Consider the following 6000-nt stretch of genomic DNA (forward strand, 5'->3'; position numbering starts at 1 on the left):
CCTGGGCTCCTGTGGGCTCTCCCCAGCCACCAAAATCCTCTGCTGAGCCTCCCTGGGAAGCCCCTCCAGGGGAGATGCAGCAGGATCAGCAGGAATAGAGCTCTCTTCTCTGGGCCAGAGAGGGACAATTTATTCCTTTTATCGCCCTCTTGTCTATTTTAATTTTAAATGTCCCTATTTGTTTTGGGCTGCTGAAGGAGCAGCTCTTTCAACTGCTGCCCAGCTGGCTTGGGCTCAGCCAGGGGAAGCTTCAGAAGAGCAAAGTGTGGCCTTTGAAGGGCAGGACACGTTCCCTGCCTGCCCTGGCCCCACCTGGCAGCTGGGGCCAGCACAGCTGAGGGCTTGGAGGGTCTGAAACGCCTCAAAAAGCTGCTCCCCCGAGCTGTTTGCAGGATAAGGAGTGTTTGGGCAGCCTGAAATGCCAAGAACCAGGCCCAGCTTGTGGCCCTTGGCTTTGCCAGTTTGTTGTCCTTGACTCTCTTCAGCAGCCTGGAATGAAGATGCACTTTGGTGGTTCTCACAGTGAAGTGACCTTGCAGAGAAATGGATTTATTTCGGTTTTTATATGTGTGGGGTGGGGATTGCCAGTGCTCTCCACCTCGAAATGTGGTGGTTTCTGTCCTGCTGGGTTTCCCAAACCAGCTGTGGGTCTGTGCAGACTAAACCTGGATGTGTTTGGGGTCAAGGCCACCCACGTGATGGTGTCACACTTCCATCAGAAGCTCAGTGTGTCTGCCTTAAAATACTGCATTTTTTTTTTCTTTTTTCCCCATCTGCCACTTTGAACTTTTTCCTTTTGAAGTAGGAGACTGTCAAGAAGTTCAAAATCTGCCAGGGCAGAAAAATATTTAATACCTGACCTGTTGGGTGAAGTGCTGAATCATTATGTTCATTTTAACCTCGATTATTCCTGTCATTTTTGCAGTAGTAAAATAGGAGTAAAGTGACAGTAGTCGGTTTGAGTTGAGTAGAATCTGTTTAAAGATGTTTTAAAATTTTTTTTTGTGGGAATTTCTTGTAGTCCAACATCCATTTTGCAGCTTGTGCAGGGTGCAGCTCCACTGGTCCCACACAAACGGCTTTGCCTTTCTCCCCACTTCCTCCTGAATATTCCTGTCATGGGTTTTCCTCCATTTAAACAAGCATGTGGGAAAAGCTTGGTTGGTTTAATCAAAATCCTCATTGCAGGTGAGCCCAGGCAGCCTCCATTTGTAGTGTGGGGTTGTGTTTGTGGGGATGAGCAGGACCAGCTCTGGGGGAGAGGCTTCCAGCAGGAATTAAATCAGTTTTTGTACCAGAATCACTAATGCACTTCTAAAATGACTGAGTAATTCTGGGATAAATTCACTTTTATCCCCCAGTAAGGTGTCTCCAGAGAGCTATTACATTTTCTTATAGAAACAAACTTTTCAGCTACTCTGCCACTGATCTCCTGTTTCTTCTCCTGTTGTTTCCTCCCTTCCAGCATTTCCAACTGGCATCTGAAAACCCTTCCTTCCCCTGGGTTCTTGTGTTCCCAAAGCTCATTGCCCATTGTCAGACAGCACAGATTAAAAAATAAAAAAAAAAAAAAAACAAAACCTGGAATTGTGGGATTTTAAATCCCATTGCCTTTATTTTCTTTCTAGATTCTGGTTGAGTTACAGGAGCTCAAGGGAATAAGTTAAACAAGGCAATAAATAAAATGTTATAGCATGAGGTGGCTGCAAAGTTCTTTTTAGTGGGGTCTTCCCTTGTGGAAAAGGATGTGGAAAAGCAGGGATTTGGGGGGGCCAGAGACAAGGACCAGGCAGGGATTTGGGGGGGCCAGAGACAAGGACCAGGCAGCTCCTTTTTATCCTGCAAGGAATATGAAATGTGCCCTTTGAAGCCCAAAAAATTACCCAGAGTGGAGGGGGTGCCTCAGTTTCTGCCCCCCAAGTTCCTGGTGGTTTTTCACCTTTAGCTGCTGGAAGAGGGCAGCTTGGAAGTTTCCCATTAAAGGAGATTTTGGAAGGCCAAGTGTGCAGCAGGTCAGGCAGGCTTGGCTCTGAGGCAGGTGCTTTAATTGCAATTAACTGAGTGTCCTCAGGAGTTCATCTGCAACAGAGAAAGAGGCAGGGCTGCAGTGTGGTGGGGGGTTTGTGGGGTTTATTCTCATTAAAAAGCACTTGAACCATGCAGGATTTAATCAGGGGCTGGGCCAGGCTGAGCTGCAGTGGGGCTCAGGAGATGCTCAGGGAGTGTTTTCCCTCTCCAGGAGTATCTGAGTGGCCATTAAATCAACCTCTTCCAGTGATTTTTCCTGTTCTTTTCTCCACCTTTGGGTTCTGAGACTTCAGGTGCTTTGCCCAGCGTGATCCAGCCCAGTAAAGGTTGCAGACAGGTCCTTGAGTTCCTCACTCCAGCTTGGAAAGCAGCCAGGGTGTCAGTCAGGGCTGGATTTTGCAAAACATTCCCATTTTTAAGCACTTCTGTTTGTGACCCTTTTGATGGTGAGAGCACAGGAGTGTGGACAGGATCATCCTGGAGTGGTTTGGGTTGGAAGGGAATTTAAGGATGATCCCATTCCATCCCTATCCCAGCTCCATACCTCTGCCCATCCTGGGGTTTCCTCTGGCCTTGGGGAGCCCTGTCCTCAGCAGCAGATGAAAAAAATCCCCATAAAATCCCCAAGGCAGCAGGAATCAGTGGATTTTTAAGCAGTTTGGATAATTCAGGAAGACTTTTTTTTTTATGGAAAAAAAGGGGTGTCACTTCTGTGGGATTGTGTTTGTGGGGATGAGCAGGACAAGCTCTGTGGGAGAGGCTTCCAGCAGGAATTAAATCAGTTTTTGTACCAGAATCACTAATGCACTTCTAAAATGACTGAGTAGTTCTGGGATAGATTCACAGTAAGGTGTCTGAACAATCAGGGGCTGTGAAGAAAGGAATGGCAACCTGGGTGTCCTGGCTTTTATCAGGACACGTGGGAAGTTCTCAGGGATCACTGCACAGGCAGGAATGGATGTGGCAGCTGTGCTTGACAGGGTGACCTTGGCAGGGGCTTCCCATCAGTCTCTATCCTGCTTTATCATGTCTGGAAGTGATACAAGCTTGTACTGAGGGGCTGTAATTCTTAACTGAGACCAGCTTTCCGTTCAGGTGGGAAGTGAAAGCAGAAATTCCTGTTGTGCCTGAATCCAGTGTCCAGTTTTGTGTATTAAAAAGAAATTATCTTTAGAGAAATCTCATTACCCAAATCACCTTGGTGCTTTTGCTAAATTGGAGGTTTTTAGAGCTCTGTGTACAGAGCCCTTTTTGCAACCTGGCTTTGCTTTCCCAGCTCTCCAAAATACCCCAAAAAACAACACCTAGAAAAGTTAGAATATCTTATTCCTTAATCAAGCCTTGGCAGGGAGGCTCAGGAATTTCTTTGTTATCTCAGCCTCGCATCCCTTTTTGCTGGGAGCTGCCCTCCCTGTGTCCCCAGCAAGAAAAGATGATCTCTGCAAACATCAAGCCAGAGTTGCAGGATCTCAGGGGGTCATCCTTCCTGCCCAGGAAGCTGCTTTTTGGCGCTTCCTCCCCGCCCAGAAGAGAGGGAATGGATCGGTTTCAAAGAATGCTGCGAGCAGCCCTGAGCGCTGGGGATGACACATTAATGAAAACAAAGATTAATTCCATGTGACACCGCTGCCTTGCAGCACAACTGGGAGCTAATGAAGCTAATGAGAACCATATTTGGGGTGAGAGATGGAAATTGAATCGTGGCTGATGGCAGAAATGAATCACTGAACGTTTTCCCCCTTGTCCCAGCATGAGGAAGGATTTCCCCTCCTTGCCCCAGCTTTGGGGTTGGGGTTGGGGTGGGAGCAGCCCTTGAGAGGTCCCAGTGGGGTCTGCTCAGCTGGGGTTTGGAGTGGGTGGGCAGCAGGAGCTGATCCATGGCTGGGTTGGTGCTGCAGAGCTGGAATGTGGGAGGTTGCTGGTCCTGGGAGAGGTGGGTGCAGGTGGCACTGGGCAATCCCAGTCTGCAGAGTGCTGGGCAGCAGGGGCTAGCCCCAGAGAGATTCCTTAATGCCATTAAAACTGTGCAATATTTATAATGCATAAATGAGTGATATATATTATATATAATATTATATAACATATGCCATATATATGCATTTATATTGTATATATATTATATGCAATAGAAATGCATATATTTATAGGAATTTATTAAAAAAATGCAATTTAATGCAATTAAAGGGTTCCTCTTTTAATCAACCAATTACTGCCATCCTGTTTTCCTGGGATTTTGCCTGCAGAACCTTCCTGCTGGTAGCAGCAGGATCTCAGCAGTGCTCAGGAGGTGATTCCCACTTGTTCTGGATCCTGGATGTGTCCAGGCTGCTGCTGCTCCCAAGGTTTTCCATCAGCTCCTGCTGCTGGGGCTCATCCCAGCTCAGGGATGCTCAGCCTGGGCTCAGATCCCGTTTTCCCCTTTCCCTGGGCTCAGTGTGCAGCCCAAGGAGCAGCTCCCAGTGGGATTCCCAAGCTGCCACCTCAGCACCTGCTCTTGGCTCTGGCAGGATTTGACCAAAGCAAACCCCACTGGGGTCTGCCAGGCTGTGCAGGCTCAGGAGCCGTCTGTGATTTTGGGAAGGAGCGTGGGCAGAGCTGCTGAGTGCTGAGGCTCAGCTGCACCGTTCACATTTGCTCTCCTGAGCAGGCCCAGCCAGGGCAGTGATGTTTTGTGTCACAGTGTGATGCTTTGGGAAGAGCCAGGTGGATGCACAGGGTGGGACATCCCCTTCCTCACCCCTGCTTGGCTCCAGCCCTGCCCAGGCACCTTTCCCAGCACGAGGAGCAAACCTCCTCCTCCTCCTCCTCCTCCTTTATTTCTAATGTTAGCCCCATTCCTCCCATTTCAATGTGGATGTTGTAATTACAGAGCACAGAATCCCAGCTTTTAGAGCTCTGTGACCACAAGAAAGTGAATCCAGAAACCAGACTGGTTTCATTTGCTCCCATTCCAGCTGATTTCCTCCCCCCACCATCGCTGTGCAGTGCTGAAGGCTTGGCAGGGACCAAAACCAGCTGTCAAAAAGCGTTTTTACCCCCACACTTTCAAGTTAATGATGTCCTGAAATTAATGGCGCACCAGCCTCGTCCTGGATCTCATTTTGATGGATTTTGCCAGGGATGTTTCCCAACTGGGCTGGGGAAGTGAATCCCCAGGTCCCAGGTAAAAAAAAAAAAAGGGGGGGGGGTGGTGTTTTTCCATCCTAAGTGTTTACAGCTTTAATTTGGTTGGTATATTGTGGTTTTCCAGCGAGCTTTCAGTAACTTTTGGAAGCTGTGGATGAGCTTTTCCACTGCTCAGGGCCAGGGAAGTGGCAGTGCCTGGGTGTCCCCTTGCTCTGGAAGTGGCTGTGGGCACAGGAGAGGCTCCAGCCTTGGCACAGGGGGGAAAAGCTGAAGGAGCTGAGTTGGATTAGCTGAGGGAAAATTAAAAAAGCTAATTAAAGTAATTAGCTGAGGGAAAGGAGACAGAGATGAAGCGTGTGAAAGAAGCAGAGGTTGGAACCCTGGCACAGAGGGGATGTGGAGTCGTCCCTGGAGGTGTCCCTGGACAGGGCTGGGAGCACCTGGGACAGTGGGAGGTGGCCCTGCCATGGCAGGGGTGGCACTGGGTGGGATCTGAGCTCTTTCCAGCCCAAACCACCCCAGGGTTCTGTTCTCTGTCCTGTGTCCCTGGAGACAGGACAAGGAGCTGCTGGTTTGTGTGGTGGGAAGGAAGATCCAGGTCAGGCTTAAGGAAATGTCCCCGTGGAATAATCCCAGGCTGGGTGCCTGGAGAGGGAGGGGAAATCTCAATTTCTGCCTGACCAGGTGATTCTCTCCCAATCCTCTTCTCAGACAGGTGCGTTTCCCACATTTTCTGTACTTTCATGGCTTCACCCTTTACCACCCTGCTGGATTTGTGGCAGGTGGCTCACACAGCTTTCCCTGTCCCTGGAATTTTGGAAGGAAGCTCCCTTTGGTTGCCTGCTG

This window comes from Molothrus aeneus, chromosome 16, assembly GCF_037042795.1.
Source record: "Molothrus aeneus isolate 106 chromosome 16, BPBGC_Maene_1.0, whole genome shotgun sequence".
NCBI lineage: Eukaryota > Metazoa > Chordata > Aves > Passeriformes > Icteridae > Molothrus > Molothrus aeneus.